Here is a 17,595-nt window from a genome sequence, read left to right on the forward strand (position 1 = left end):
ACTACAGAATGTCACATCGATGATCGACTCCGCGCCGTTTCTACTGAAGGTGCTCTTCAAGCCGACGTTGGCCAGATCTATGTTGAGCTTCGCCAAAGCCTCCAACAAGATCCGGCCTCTCTGGTTTGTGCGTCGACTTCCCCACTCAGTTGCCCATGCGTTGAAGTCGCCCGCCACTACCAACGGTGATAGACCGATCAGCTCCACGGTGGCTCGGTCAATCATCCTTGCGAACTGCTCGGTAGACCAACGAGGCGGAGCATAGCAGCTGCAGTAGTACACTCCGTTCACCTTGGCAACCGCGTATCCTTCGTTTGAAGTTGACACTATCTCTTGAACCGGGAACCTGCTCGTCGTCCATATTGCCGCCATACCGGACCCGTCCGAAATCCAGTTACCGTTTCCGGAAGGGATTCGGTAGGGGTCCGAGATTATGGCGATGTCCGACAACGACTCAGTGACTGCTTGGTATAGCAGTTGCTGAGCCGCGAAGCAGTGGTTCAAATTTAGCTGTGTCACTCTCGCGCCCGTGGCTTGCTAGTCGGCTTACCGGCCGTGCACCTCGGGCCTCCCATTATGTGCTTTGCGTCACGCTTCCCGGCGCACGCCAAGCACTTCGGGGGCTCTCCGCAGTCTTTGCTTTTGTGGCCTGCAGCACCGCACCGCCTGCATAGGGAGCTCCTGTCAGGCCCCTTGCAGCTAAAGGACTTGTGTCCTTGCTCGAAGCATCGAAAGCAGACCTCCGGCGGCTGGTAGATGCTGAGTGGGCACATTGACCAGCCCACTTTGAGCCTCGCTACCTTTAGCGCCTGGTTTGCGTCTACTGACGGAAGCCTGACAGTGGCGGTCTGGGTTCCTACTGGGCCTTTGCGCAGTCGAACTGCCTCTGGTGCCACAACCACTTCGCACTGCTCCTTGAGGGCATCCACGACTTCGCATGCCTCGGTAACTTCGTCCAGGTATTTAAGTTGTAGGGTTGCCTGCGACGTGAGTGCCCGAACCTGCACTCTATCTCCAAGCGCCTCTTGGGCCAATGCCCGATAGGCTGGGCCCTTATTTCTGGCTTCCTTGCGGAGCTCGACGATCATTTCTCCTTTGCGGGATCGGCGGATGCTACGCACATCTGCCCCCAGATCTTTGAGCTTCGCATCGCCTCTCATTGCCTTAAGGACTTCCGAGTACTTTGACTCTTCTGTCTTAAGGATGAGTGCGTCGCCCTTATTTTTAACTTTCTTCGTCGCAGGATTTGTAACCGGGTGCGGTTTTTTGGCCACCACTTTTTGGTTCCTACTCCTTCCCGGAACCGTCACCCACGGGTTACCGGGAGCCTTCTGCTCCTTGGCTGCCACCGTGGGCGTTGCTTGCGCCACTCCTACACCGGTCTGAGGGCTGTTTGCGATTAAACGCTTCTTGGTGCCCCCGGGGGCCGTCTCTCCCGGGGACTGTCGCGTTCGTTTGGCAGCTGGTCCTGCCGCGCAAACCGCCGCAAACGTGCTGGCGTCCGTTTGGACCGACTTCGTCGCCAGCTCGGTCACCTTCGTCTCCTCTTTCTCGGCAGCCGCAGCTTTCATTTCGAGCTCGGCATGCTCCTTTTTCGCAGCATCGACGGAGGACCGAAGCATGTAGAGGGCCTGCTTCAAGTACTTCGTTGTATTGCTGCGACTTTTCGCAAACTCGATTATAGCATCGAGCTGCTCAGACAGGGCCACTACCCTCGGTAGCGTGTCCCGCTGTCTTCCGACCGCCTTTAATAGCTGTGGACCAGCCACCGCGATGTCTTGCGTAGATCCGGTAGGCGTACTGCCTTTACCGTCTTCGCAGGCGACCTTCACTGCATCCGTCTCCACTTTTCTAGGCGGAGACCGCTGGATGCCACCTCGCGCAAATGGGTTTTCCAACCCATCTGCCCCCACAGCGGCACTACTCGCTCCGTCGGAGCTGCTTCCGGCCAGTGTGGCTTTTGCGAGAATTCAGCGGCCCAGTGCCTGAATCTCGCCACGACCTAGGCTAGCTCCCGCTGATGGTCCGGGACTGCTTGCTAGCAGTGAGCACTTCCGTGGCCTTCGGTAATCGCCAATTACCGACCCGTGGTGGCATACAGCTCTGCCAATATATATATATATATATATATATATATATATATATATATATATATATATATATATATATATATATATATATATATATATATATATATATATATATATATATATATATATATATATATATATATATATATATATATATATATATATATATATATATATATATATATATATATATATATATATATATATATATATATATATATATATATATATATATATATATGTATATATATATATATATATATATATATATATATATATATATATATATATATATATATATATATTTATATATATATACATATATATATATATATATATATATATATATATATATATATATATATATATATATATAAATATATATATATATACGTGCGCGAACCGACGAAGAAAGGGAAGATCGTCGAGGGGCATTCAGTTCCGCAAAAGCGGCGCTTAAGAGAGCAATAAAAGCTAGTAAACGTGCGTGCTTCGAAAGACTGTGCGCTAGTGCCAACACTAACCCGTGGGGTAACGCCTATAGGATGGTGATGGCCAAGACTAAGGGTGCGATGGCGCCCGCAGAAAAATCACCAGCGATGCTTGAGCAGATCAAAGAGGGACTCTTTCCACGCCACGAGCCAAATCCTTGGCCTCCGGCTGGCGAGTCACTTCACCGACGTTCCAGTATCTCAAACTCAGACCAGAGGTGGTCGGCCAACCTGCCGAACACCCAATATATGAGTGACGGCGTTAGCCGTGCCGAGGCGGAGGAGGCAGAAACGGTTACGAATGAGGAACTCATCGCGATCGCCAACTCCCTGAAGGTGAGCAAGGCACCGGGATTGGATGGGATTCCGAATCTGGTTGTGAAGAAGGCCATCAAAGAGGCCCCCAGACTATTCCGGGAAGTCATGCAGAAGTGCCTGGATGACTGTACATTCCCAGAGAGATGGAAGCGACAGAAGCTGGTCTTATTGCCGAAGACAGGGAAACCACCTGGTGACCCGTCGGCATACAGACCGATATGTCTGCTCGATACGGCGGGTAAGGTGCTCGAGAAGGTTATTCTCAATAGACTGGTTAGGTACACCGAAAGTGCAAACGGTCTGTCGAGTAACCAGTTCGGCTTCCGAAAAGGCAAGTCTACGGTGGATGCTATTCTGTCCGTCACCAAAACAGCAGAGGTAGCACTCCAGCGTAAAAGATGGGGCATTCGCTATTGCGCAATCGTCACGTTGGACGTGAAAAATGCGTTCAATAGTGTTAGCTGGGATTCCATAGCCCACTCGCTTCGGAAACTAGACATTCCGGTATCTTTGTACAGGATTCTGGAAAATTATTTCCAGAATCGTGTGCTAGTTTACAGCACAGACGAGGGTCAAAAATGTGTCCCAATTACCGCAGGGGTTCCACAAGGTTCCATCCTGGGCCCGGTACTGTGGAATATCATGTACGATGAAGTGCTGAAACTAAAGCTCCCCCAAGGGGTTGTGATCGTTGGGTTTGCGGACGACATCACACTTGAGGTCTACGGCGAGTCGATCGAGGAGGTTGAGTTGACGGCTTCGCACTCTATAAGCGTCGTCGAGGACTGGATGCGCTCCAAAAAACTGGAGCTTGCGCATCATAAGACGGAGATTTCAGTTGTCAATAACCGCAAGTCGAAGCAACAGGCGTTGATCAGTGTCGGGAATTGCACCATCGCCTCTAAGCGCTCCCTGAAGCTGCTGGGGGTGATGATCGATGACAAGCTCGCCTTCGGGAGCCATGTCGAATATGCCTGTAAGAGGGCTTCAATGGCTATTGCAGCATTATCTCGCATGATGTCCAATAGCTCAGCAGTGTACGGCAGCAAGCGGAAACTTCTAGCTAGCGTGACTTCGTCCATACTGAGATACGGCGGGCCAGTGTGGTCCAAAGCACTAGGTACTAGTAAACATCGGGGTAAGTTGGAAAGTACCTACAGGCTCATGTGCCTGAGGGTTGCGAGCTCGTATCGAACTGTGTCATACGACGCAATCTGCGTCCTGTCCGGCATGATGCCTATCAGCATAGCCATTAAGGAGGACGTAGAATGCTTCGATCAACGTGACACAAGGGGCATACGAGGTACCAGAAGATCATTCTCGATGATCAGATGGCAGCAGGAGTGGTCCAATTCCGTGAAGATGGACGCATCGACTTATTCCGGATGTATCCGGATGGGTCGGGAGGCGCCATGGAGAAGTAAACTTCCATCTGACACAGATACTGTCAGGCCATGGTTGCTTTAGGCAGTATCTACACAGATTCGGGCATGCGGGGTCCCCCATGTGTCCCGAGTGCGCGGAAGCGGAAGAGACTGCTGAGCATGTCTTCTTCGTGTGCCCTCGTTTTGTGCATGCGCGGAGCGACATGATGGTAGTGAGCGGGCCAGACACCACTCCGGACAACCTAGTTCGGAGGATGTGTAAAGACCCAAACATTTGGAGGGCGGTTTGTACAGCCGCCTCTCAAATAGTTTTAGAATTGCAAAACAGGCGACAGGTTGACCACCGACACGCCAGTGTTAGCTAACGGCCAGTCTCCAGGTTAGTTAGCTAAGTTAGCAAAAAGACCTAAAGAACCAAGAGGGGGTACAGAGCACAAAAGCCGCTCCCCGAAGCAATACCTAGCGGTGGTCCCGGGGAGTATTATGGGCTGGAGACTGAAGGGGTTTTAGTGGGTCCGGTCACTGATTCAAACCAACCCCACACTCCCTGAGGTTGGTCACCTCAGGGGTTTGGATGCAAATTTCCCCTTCACCTGAAACAAAAAAAAATATATATATATATATATATATATATATATATATATATATATATATATATATATATATATATATATATATATATATATATATATATATATATATATATATATATATATATATATATATATATATATATATATATATATATATATATATATATATATATATAATATACAGTGCATTTTCGATTTTATCAACAGTCGTTTTTACCACTACTCGCCAAATTTACGCTCGATTTCCTCGCGCATTTTTTTTTCGTTTTTATCACGTTTTTTCTAAAAAAAAACTAAATCAAACATAATGTTTTGGAAAGGTGTGTTCGAAACATCGTTTCCACTTGTGCCTTGTGTAATTGCATGTGTATAAGTTTACTCAATTTATTTGATAAATTTCCTGGGGCAACCAAGTATCATATCTGTTACAATATATTAGTGTCATAATTTTGAGAAAAAAGAAACGTAACCGTATTTCAATACGTATTTCGTTGACTTTTGAGCAAAACTTACGTATTATTCGAGCAGTTGAGAAAGAAAACTGTTAACAGCTTAAAAAGCCCTATAGTTTGGTGCTCATAGAACACGGATTTAAAAATTCTTAAATCTAGCAGCTGCTGAAGAATGGGCAGTACAAATCATATTGATATTGCATGTATAATAGGGTGGGACAAAAAATAAATGTTAGCTACCGTGCACTTTTCGTGTTCCTTATGGGTCCCATAACAACTGTGTAACTTTTCAGATCGATCGGTGAAACGCCCGATTTGCGCCCGATTTTTAAAGCTTCCATACGATTTTATATGGGAAAATCCACTTTTTCAATACTTATTCTCTAGAGATGTCAAGTTGGCTCTTAAAAAAATATCAATACATGATATTTGTAGGAACATTTCCTGAAAAAACTCTTCTGAAGACCGTAAGGCGCTACGATGCTTGTAGAAACAGCAATTTACCCCAAACTGATTGAACGTCTGACGGATGGCTCACCATTGAAATTTTCCAGCAACACTGCTACAGCATGCTGCTATTTCAAACTTGCTTAAGTATGAGAAATAATTTCGCGTGGAATTAATTTTCAAAGTGTGATTTTTGCTCATAAGTATCTTCGGGGAAGCCTTCAAGATAAATTTGAGCGATATCATTTCTCATCACATGGTTGAATTTGGAACAGCAGCATGCTGCAGCAGTATTGCTAGTAAAATTCAATGGTGAATCCTTCGTCAGATATTCAATCAGTCTGGGGTGAATATCTTTTTTCACAAGCAAGGTAGCGCCTTGCGGTCTTCAGAAGAGTTTTTCCCAGGAAAATTTCCACAGTTACACAGTTATTATAGGACCCATAAGGAACACGAAAAGTGCATGGGAGCGAAAAAATAACAGCATCGCTTTTTTCCATATAACCGTGACCCAGTCTAATGTATAATTGCCGTGAGAAAGTTCGCGAAATTTCTGTGGAGAAAAACATCATGAACTAACTTTTTTTTTGTTTATTTTTTTTGTATCCTGAACTAATATTCCATTGAATTATGAAAATGCATCATTTTACTCAAAATATTATAAATTTTAATTAAATTTTAATTAAATCCAACACATTATCCAACAAAACATTATGTTTGATTTAGATTTTATTACAAAAAGCGTGATAAAAACGAAAAGAAAATGCGTGAGGTAATCGAGCGTGATTTGGCTAGTAGTGATAAAAACGACTGTTGATAAAATCTAAAAAGCATATAGGGTGATTGATCGTGGTTCGCACTATGCAAAAACTGATCCTGGTTCGTGCTATTACCTAAATTACGATAAACCATTGAATAGTCAAAAATTTTAAAATAAATTAATTCTTAATGCTGCTTCTATTTTTTAACAATACATACCTTTGATTCTTATTAAAGGAAACTACTTCAATTAACCTTGATAGCTAAGCTAACAAAAAGTGTAAATTTAGCTGCCAATGTCTTCACCGGAGCAGTTTGTTCAAACTTCTCTACAGCATTTTAGCTCGTGATGTAAAACTTCATATTAATATTAAAACGTCGATCCATCTATATTTTACCAGTATTGAAACTTCTATTACAGAAAAAAACTTTCCGATTGTGATTTTTTTTAACAATACAATAACAGTTTTTTGATCCTGGTTCGCGCTACAAATATTCGTGGTTCGTCCTAACAGTTTCACCGAATCACCGCTAGAGGCAGTGCGCATTGTTTATTTTTAACCTGAGAGTTTCAGTCAACCGATCTGGAAAAACGTCGCGAAAAATCGAAATAAACAGTTGAACTTTGCTATAAATCAAAAGAATTGGATAAAAAAACAATAATTTAATTACCAGAGCAAGTTAATATTGATTTTCTGGCCATTAAAATAAATAGGTCCCTCCAATATTAAGACTGGCCAGAAAGACGCTCCACGAACCTTCTCCAGGAAATTATAGGTGGCGGTAATTGGCTGGAAGAACAAAACGCTGTATACTACAGTAGTAAGTGTGAAAAATGAAGAAAAAAATCATATTACACACCAGCATCGATAAAATAATGATGAGAATGCAACTTCTCAATAGCGGTATTGCTAATAATAGAAGTGCGGATGAAGCAGACATCCGGGCGTATCTCACGATAGATCAACGATTTCTGGGCGCAATGAAGAAGTCCGCACAGAAAAAAGTGTGAAACCCCTAAGAGTAAATTTCTGTTAAAAAAAATCTAAATTCATATTGTCGAAATAGTCTGAATACTAATTATGTGCAAGTTTCTTTCACACTGCTAGGTAGATATACAGAAAATACAACTGTATTTGACACAAAAAAGCGCTTATATTACGTGTAGTTCTTCAATTTTCAACTCTGCACTTCTCTTTTTATATTAGGACGAACCAAGATCATAAATGACGCGAACCACGATCAACATGGTACGAACCAGGATCAAAATTTCGCTTGCATTAAAACTCATACCATTAATATATACTAGACATCAGGTGTTTTTAAAATCAACAATACTGGTTTAGTCACCTAGGATATGGAACCTATTTTAAGTAGCTTATATCCTTATATGCAGCCTCCTGAATATTGAAACGAAATACTCAAAATGTATAAAGCGAAATCGAATCATGAGTATATATCAACCTATTCACTAACGGGTGACAACCAAAATTTTGGTATCTTTTTCTGCTGCTGCCAAAGAAAGGTAGATGAAAATAGAAGGAAATCTATTTATTTCTTATAGAGATATATTCGTTATAAACTAAAAAATGAACATTTGAGATAAGTCTGTAGTCTGTCTGTGCGTCGTACACGAATTACGTAACGCATGAAGGGGGGGGGGGGAGAAGGGGGGTTGCGTCTGCGTTACTTATCGTTACGTAGGGGGAGGGTGGGTAGTAGAGATAGTTACGTAACTGTGATGTATGCTTGAAATTGAAAATTTTGGAGGGGGGTCAGGCTGTTCAGCGTTACGTCATTTCAGGGGGGGAGTCATATCGAACGTTACCTATCGTTACATAGGGGGGGAAGGGGGTCTGAAACCTAGATTTTTAGCGGTTCGTAATTTGTGTACGACGCCTAACCAGCTTTCCGACGAAGCTTTGTCATGATGCCAAAAGTGTTGTGCGGCTTGCTCGTCGACTTTCCGAATGCATCTCTTGATTTTACCAATATTATTTGCAATATGTTGCTTTCCACTTATTTTTCTACACCAACAAACCCAAAATCCATAAGGAACCGTTCCTAAACCACGTAGTCATATTTTGATCACTTCTTATACCCCCCGTACCCCCCCGTGGTCTTTTGGCCACCCCCCCCCCCCCTTGCGACTTTAACCACGTGGCCTTTTAATTTGTCAAGTGCCAAAAATTCGCTTAAATTTTTTACATTTTTATAATTGAACTTTCAGTCCATTCTATATTTCTAGAACGCAAAAGCTTCATTCTTGACTTGGTGGCAACAATAAATTATAAGTCAGAAAAAAAGACCACGTGGTCATTTCATTAAGCCCCCCCCCCCCCGTGCGTGGTCTTTTGACAAACCCCCTGTCCCCCTCTTTATGACCACGTGGTTTAGGAACGGCCCCTAAGAAATGATGTTTCATCTGGCCAAAACCAGAGCCTGACAATATCATTTTCAATTGACAATTATCAGGTTATAGTGACGCTTTGACCCGTCGCTTTCAATTGAAAAGCTTTTGTATCATTTTCGAGCACTTCGTGAGTCATATGACACCCAGTTGAAAGCTTTTGCTGTGATTTTGAACTGAAGGGCTTGAATTTGATACAAACGCTTTTCAATTATAAACGGAGACTATCACCATCACTCTCACATGACGATTCTCAATTGAAAATTACAATGAGCGCTGACGGAGACAGACGACTTCCATACAGTACTTCACGCATATATTTGGAGGAAATATTGATCGGAACTTGCGTAACGTATTTATTGGATGCCATTGCCGTTCTGAAGGAAAGGAAAGAGTCTCTCTCTCCGTCACTCTCTCCGTCGATTGAAATAGTCATTAGTTTCATTTGAAACGATCCGATGAACAACAGACGAGAAAGAGAGAAAAAAGTGATTCGTTGACAGTAGCCGAAAGAAATCAAGTGAAAATGAAACTGTTCGAATCGAAATATCGAAACAGCGCGAGTATATCGGTTTCATTGCTTTGTTTCGAAAATGTAGAGCTCTGGCCAAAACACATACCTTCATCGGCATGGTGTTTTTGAAAAAATTTAATCAAAATTGTCTTCAAACATTCGTTCGGTACACATCTAGATTGATAGCCAAACCACTGGACTTGAACCATGATTTTGACTAGAAGAATGAAATTCATTTTCGTCCATTACTTTGACCGGTTTTCTCTTCTGACGCAAAATTACGTCTTACCTTACAACAAGGTCATATATCATTCAATATGGTTTCTTGAGAACCGGGATGGTGACTTCCGCCTAATACCGCCTAATATTGATATTTCCAGAATAGAGATGAAAATCAACTTCAGACGTCATTTTGAAGTTCAAGATGGTAACTTCTGGTTCCCTGAAAACAGCATAAAATAACTAAATACCACCTAATACAAGGAATTCCCGGAACCGAGAGGCTGTGAATAAATAGCAGACGCTATTTTGAAATACATGGTTGCAACTTCCAGTTTTCGGAACTCGGCATAAAATATCCAAATATCACCCAATAAGGATATTCTCGGAGTCAGGAATGTGCAGAGTCTACAAATCGATTCCAGACGGAATGCATTATTGCGTCTTCTAGTTCACGTCGAACTGTCTGAAGTTGCCAACTACTACCTAATATGAGTATTCCGAAATTCAGTTACCAGTCATTTAAAAAAAAATAGAGTTAAAAGAGAAAGAGGACTAAAATTTTCTAATACCAATTTAAATGTATTACCCAACCTATCACCAGACATGAGACAGGCTGTCGTAATTCTATGCTTATCTTGTGGTGTGATTGTACACAACCTCTTCAACTTTTTTTGTTGAGGTTCACAGGAAATTATACAGTCGAAAGGGAAGACTCTCGCTTTTAACATATTTTATCGTGAACTTTTTGCCAAAATTTTTGTGCAGTTTAGCAAAAACATCAAATCAAAAAGACTGGCATCTCTGGATCGATCCCATACAAATGACAAGCGTCAAATCAAACAGCGTACTCCATCTATCAAAGGTGGAAGTTTGCATCGCTGCGAAGACAGAGTGAGCGAATGTGGTAGTCCAACCTGCGCGTTCAGCTTGCTTTCGCATCGCCTCTCGAAAGACTGCGCTGCCAAAACTGTCGCTCAATCTCAGGCAGAGCTCCCAGTCTTCTTGATATGATATTTTTGAGTTTAGTTAGTACTGTATAATGCGCTTGCATAAGGCTCCTTGTTTTGATGCCATTTTAAACAGAACTGAGCATGCATAACGAAATTGAAAATACTGGTATAAAGAGGAGATGGACAGGGAGCTCACACATAAAAACAATATCGCACGCTTAGCCTTGGGGCTCATAGCGCTCTCGATCAACTAGATTAGTTGAGAGAATTCGTTATCGATATTGTTTTTGGCACATTTTGCATGTGTAGGATAAGTACAACGATACACCGTGCCCCAGTGCTGAGTCGAGAAAATTTCCAGCTCGAAAAGATCCTCGGCTCGATCGGGAATCGAACCCGGTATCACAACCGTGTGGGAGAGCTAGCCGACCGACATCGCTAACCACGGAACCGCGGGGACCACCAGAGAGCTCACACATACATACTATCATTTTCCTCTGAGCGTGGTTGTTGTTGAGTAAAAGAGCCTGAGAAACATTCCAAAATTTTTGTTGTTCACCCATCCACCCACAAGTTCATCTCGTTTACGTTTTCGCTATGAAATTTTTAAATTACATGCATGGTCAAACATTACCATTCTTAATAATAAACATCTATTGCTGAAACTCCTGACCTAAAATTTTACTACAGACTAACAGGCGTAACACTGGAACCTAGCTCCATCGCCACAAAAAAACGATCATTTGAAATTTCAAATCGAATAACAGCCATTAGGCGACATCCATAAATTACGTAACGCAACAAACCGATTTTTGGACCCCCACCCCCCCATATGTATTGAAACGTAACGCCAACACCTACCCCCCATAAAAATTACGTAACGCTGTAGAAGGATTTCCTTGATAAAAATGCTCGTTTTTGGAGAATCTCTTCAGAGATTTTTCGTTACGTAACGTTTAACTCACCTCCCCCCCTCCCCTGTGTAACAAATCGTAACGCTCAAGGATATCCCCCCTCCCTCTTATGAGCGTTACGTAATTTATGGATGCCGCCTTACGCGACAACACCGTCTGGAATAGGAATGTAACGAATATCCACATCCGCAAATGCGGAACATCCGCATGAAAATTGACATCCGCATTCGCATCCGCATCGGTATCATACCATGCGGATATTAAAAAAAGTATCGCTTCATGAAAATTTTTAGAAAAAATTTTCTTGGTGTATCTACTGCTCGCTTAAATAACTTTTGCACTGAGGAGGGACATGGTCATGTGAAATAAGCGAAATAAAACACAAGGGATGCTACGATTAACCGCATCCGCGAATGCGGAACATCCGCATGAAAATGGACATCCGCATCTACATCTGCATTCGTTGTTTTGCTTTCGTCTCGATTAGACGCAAATTGTTTATCTCCGTTTGAGTTCGCAAAATAACAATACACGAGTTATCGTACGGGTGTTTTTTTGTCGATTAGTTCTCGTGCTGCGCAATAACAATAGACTGTTATATATCGGCAGAAACATCTGCACACTGGTAGGGGCAGGCTACCCCGCCAGTGATTCGATACGCAGCTGATATATCAGCAAGAATAATTCTCCCGCACCGCTGTTACCCCGCTAGCAGCACGGACCATCATACGATCGAGCGAGTGGAAGTCAACTACAAGTGGCATCTACAAGGTCGCGTGTAGGACACGGCCACTGTGTCTCAACACGAAGCTGGATCGTCATTGTTTGTTCTGCGGAGACGCTCGATTAATCCTACTATCAGCCGTGAGGTCGTGACTTAGACGTTCGGTGAAGTATTACCTTTAGAATTTTTACTATTATTATCAATATTATTACTATGTTATAATATTATTATTAATATTATTATTGATATTATTATTGTTATTATTAATACTATTACTATAATTATTATTATTATTATTATTATTACTATTGTTATTAGTATTAGTATTACTGTCTTTTTTTTTATTTGATCCATTGTAGATTGAAAAATTGTTTTTAAAATTTAACATCAACTACTTGAACCCCCCCCCCCATATTCGAATATTTATCGTTTGTGTGCGGTAGAGCGTAACGCTCCCGCAAAATGGACGACATGCAGGTGCAACTTTTCCTGGAGGTGGAAACAAACGGGGAAGAAATTGAAATTTCTCCCATCAGCACACCCCTACCTTCCCCTGTGCCCTCCCCTTTGCCAAGTCCTGTACCAAGAGTACCGGAAGTACGGGTAAAAGCTTACCCAGATGCCGCTGGCGGTCCCTACGTTGTTTTTTTCCGGCCCATAAAGAAGCCATTGAATATTATCCAAATCGGCAAAGACCTGGCAAAACATTTTTCGGCCGTAACCGAGATTACGAAGGTGAGGCCGAACAAACTGCGAGTTGTCGTGAGTAGCTTGAAGCAAGCAAACGAAATTGCTGGCTACGAGCTCTTCACGAGAGAGTATCGCGTGTACATCCCTGCCAAGGATGTAGAAATCGACGGTGTGGTTACCGAGGGGAATCTCACTGTCGATGACATTTTGCGTCATGGAGTTGGCTGCTTTAAAAACCCCTTGATGCAAAGTGTAAAGATACTGGATTGCAAGCAATTGCATTCAGTATCCATCGAAGAAGGGAAGAAGAAATTCCTCCCTTCGGATTCCTTCCGAGTAACATTCGCCGGATCCGCGCTGCCGAACTACGTCCGCTTGGACAGGGTTCGTCTACCTGTACGCCTGTTCGTACCGCGGGTCATGCATTGCCAAAACTGTAAGCAGTTAGGTCACACAGCCACCTACTGCTGCAACAAGGCACGCTGTAGCAAGTGCGGAGGCAATCATGCTGAGAACGCTTGCAGTGGGGATACTGAAAAGTGTCTTTATTGCGAGGGAACTCGGCATGACCTTCCGGCATGTCCCGCGTACAAACAGCGCGAGGAAAAAATTAAGCGTTCCCTTAAGGAACGATCAAAGCGCTCTTTTGCAGAAATGCTTAAGAGGGCTGAGCCACCCTCGACAGGAAACATCTTTTCCTTTTTGCCAACCGATGAGGGTACATCTGACGATCCCGTCGAAGGGTGTTCCTATGCCTTGCCAGAGGGATCTAGGAAGAGGAGAATGCTCAACTCTCCTAATCTTTCTCGTAAAGGTCGTAAGATAACCCCTAGCGGAATGACCAATAAGACAACACAAAAAGGAAGCGGTGAAGAAAAACCGAAGCAAGTACCCCCCGGTTTTAATTTCAAATCAAACCAGGAGTACCCACCGCTTCCTGGGGCACCAAAAACCCCTCGGGCACCCATTTCTCGATCAGAAGACATAAAAGAAACAGGGTTCATAAAATTCTCTGATATTGTGGACTGGATATTTAAAACATTCAACATACCAGATCCCCTTCAAAACATTCTTCTTGCCCTTCTCCCAACAGTGAAAACCTTTTTGAAGCAACTCACAGCAACTTGGCCCCTCATTTCAGCTATCGTATCTTTCGATGACTAATTCGTTGAAAGAGGTTAGGAATTTTGTCACTGTGTTACAGTGGAACTGCAGAAGTATCATCCCCAAATTTGATTTATTTTCACATTTGATAAACACATACAATTGTGATGCGTTCGCGCTTTGTGAAACTTTTCTCAATTCAAATGACCAACTTAATTTCCACGATTTTAACATCATTCGTCGAGATCGAGACTCACACGGTGGAGGGGTACTTTTAGGGATCAAAAAGTGCTATTCTTTTTTCAGAATTGACCTCCCCTCGATCTCGAATATTGAAGTTGTTGCCATTCAAACGAATATGAATGGAAAAGACCTTTGCCTTGTTTCGTTATATATTCCCCCATCCGCGCGGATTGAACAGAAGCAACTCCTTGATATAGCAGAATTGCTTCCCGCACCTTTTTTGATTTTGGGAGATTTTAACTCTCACTGTTCGCTATGGGGGTCGCTGTACGACGACAACCGATCTTCTTTAATCTGTAACTTGATCGACGACTTCAATATGACAGTTTTGAATACTGGGGAAGCGACACGCGTACCTAATCCTCCGGCACGTGAAAGCGTGCTTGACCTATCCCTCTGCTCGACATCACTAGCGTTAGATTGCCAGTGGAAAGTAATCAACGATCCCCACGGTAGTGATCATCTTCCAATCGTTATATCAATTGCTAATGGTTCAACTCCCCCGAACCCAATCAATATTTCCTACGACCTTACACGTAATATTGATTGGAAGCGTTATGAGTCTATTATAGCGGAATCTATCGAGACTCACGAGGAACTTCCTCCGGAGGAAGAATACGCGTTCTTAGCTGGCTTGATAATCGACGCCGCGACGCAAGCTCAGACGAAACCGATACCCGGGGTAACGATTAGACAACGCCCTCCCAACAAATGGTGGGACAAAGAGTGCTCTGAGCTGTACGCGCGAAGGTCCGCGGCGTATAAGGACTACCGGGAGTACGGCACTGTCAACCTACTACGAAAGTACGAGGCACTGGGCAGGCAGATGAAGAGCTTAGTAAAGGCGAAAAAACGCGGGTACTGGCGGCGGTTCGTAAACGCGTTGTCGAGGGAAACAGCGATGAGCACTCTTTGGGATACCGCCAGGCGCATGCGGAACCGTGACGTTTCGAATGAGAGTGAGGAGTATTCAGATCGCTGGATACTCGATTTTGCCAAAAAGGTCTGTCCGGACTCTGTACCGGAACAGAAAACCTTTCGCGACGCGTTTATAGTAACTACGGAAGAGCCTCCATTTTCGATGTTGGAATTTTCAATGGCTCTCCTGTCGTGCAACAATAAGGCTCCAGGGTTAGATAGAATAAAATTCAACCTGTTGAAGAATCTACCCGACTCTGCAAAAAGACGCTTGTTGGACTTGTTCAACAAGTTTCTTGAGCTAAATATTGTTCCGCATGACTGGAGGGAGGTAAAAGTCATTGCTATTCGGAAACCCGGGAAACCTGCCTCTGATCACAATTCATATAGGCCGATTGCAATGCTCTCTTGCCTCCGGAAATTAATGGAGAAAATGATCCTCTTACGGTTAGACAAATGGGTCGAAACAAACGGTTTACTTTCAGATACTCAATTTGGCTTTCGCCGGGGCAAAGGGACGAACGATTGCCTAGCGTTGCTTTCTACTGAAATTCAACTCGCATTTGCTCGAAAAGAGCAAATGGCTTCTGCGTTCTTGGATATTAAGGGGGCTTTTGACTCTGTCTCTGTAGAAGTTTTAAGCGCGAAACTTCATTCGCAGGGACTTTCACTAAATTTGAATAACTTTTTGCTCAATCTGTTGTCAGAAAAGCATATGTATTTCTCACATGGCGATTCGACAACTTCCCGAATTAGTTACATGGGCCTTCCCCAGGGCTCATGTTTAAGTCCTCTCTTATATAATTTTTACGTCAATGACATCGATGAATGTCTTGCAAATTCATGCACGCTAAGGCAACTTGCAGACGATAGCGTTGTATCCATTACTGGTAGCGAGGCTAGCGATCTGCAAGGACCATTGCAAGATACCTTAGACAATTTGTCTGAATGGGCTCTTAAGCTGGGTATCGAATTCTCTCCGGAGAAAACTGAGTTGGTCGTTTTTTCTAGGAAGCATAACCCAGCTCAGCTGCAGCTCCTACTAACGGGTAAAACGATCTCTCAGGTTTTAGTCGCTAAATATCTCGGGGTCTGGTTCGACTCTAAATGCACCTGGGCTTGTCATATTAGGTATCTGACACGAAAATGCCAACAGAGGATTAATTTTCTTCGTACGATTACCGGAACCTGGTGGGGAGCCCACCCAGGAGACCTTCTAAGGCTTTACCAAACAACGATATTGTCAGTTCTTGAGTACGGCTGTTTCTGCTTCCGCTCCGCCGCGAACACGCACATTATAAAATTAGAGAGAATACAATATCGTTGTTTGCGTATTGCCTTGGGTTGCATGCAGTCGACCCATACGATGAGTCTTGAAGTGTTAGCGGGTATTCTTCCGTTGAAACATCGTTTTTGGAATCTCTCTTACCGGTTGCTAATTCGATGCACAGTTAGGAACCCATTAGTAATTGAAAATTTCGAGAGGTTGGTCGACCTTCAATTTCAATCCAGATTTATGACTTTATATTTTGACTATATGGCTCAAGATATTAATCCTTCTTCATACGATTCCTCCAATGTCGCACTTTTAGATACTTCTAATAATGCTATATTTTTCGACACCACCATGAAACAAGACATTTCTGGTATCCCGGATCAATTGCGACCCCAAGAGATCCCTAAGATTTTTTCGAATAAGTTCAAACATGTTAGTTATGATAAAAGGTTTTACACTGACGGATCTAATCTAGATGAGTCCACTGGCTTCGGTGTTTTCCACGAAAATTTTACCGCCTCCTACAAACTCGATGCTCCTGCTTCCGTGTACGTCGCAGAACTTGCTGCTATTCAGTACTCTCTTGGAATCATCGAAACCCTACCCACAGACCACTACTTCATCTTCACAGACAGTCTCAGTGCCATTGAGGCTCTGCGATCGATGAAGCCTGTGAAGCACACCCCGTATTTCCTGGGGAAAATACGGTGGTTTTTAAGTGCTTTAACAGATAAAAATTACCGGGTTACCTTAGCGTGGGTCCCTTCTCATTGCTCGATTCCGGGTAACGAAAAGGCTGACTCTTTAGCTAAGGTGGGTGCTATTGATGGCGATATTTATGAAAGACCAATTGCTTATGGTGAATTTTATAGCATTTTGCGTCAGAGAACACTCAACAGTTGGCAATCATCATGGAACTCAGATGAACTGGGACGGTGGCTACATTCCATTTTTCCTAAGGTATCGACGAAAGCATGGTTCAAGGGGTTGGATGTAGGTCGGGACTTCATTCGCGTGATGTCTAGACTTATGTCCAATCACTACACGTTAAACACGCATCTCTTTCGTATAGGGCTTGTAGACAGTAATCACTGC

General features: G+C 43.3%; 1 pseudogene; it reads right to left on the reverse strand.

Annotated features, from left to right (window-relative positions):
* Positions 1-17,595, reverse strand: part of LOC129716901 (actin-related protein 2-like) — a 104,894-nt pseudogene that overhangs the window by 18,916 nt on the left and 68,383 nt on the right.

The sequence above is a fragment of the Wyeomyia smithii genome, chromosome 1, assembly GCF_029784165.1.
Source record: "Wyeomyia smithii strain HCP4-BCI-WySm-NY-G18 chromosome 1, ASM2978416v1, whole genome shotgun sequence".
In the NCBI taxonomy this organism is placed as follows: Eukaryota; Metazoa; Arthropoda; class Insecta; order Diptera; family Culicidae; genus Wyeomyia; species Wyeomyia smithii.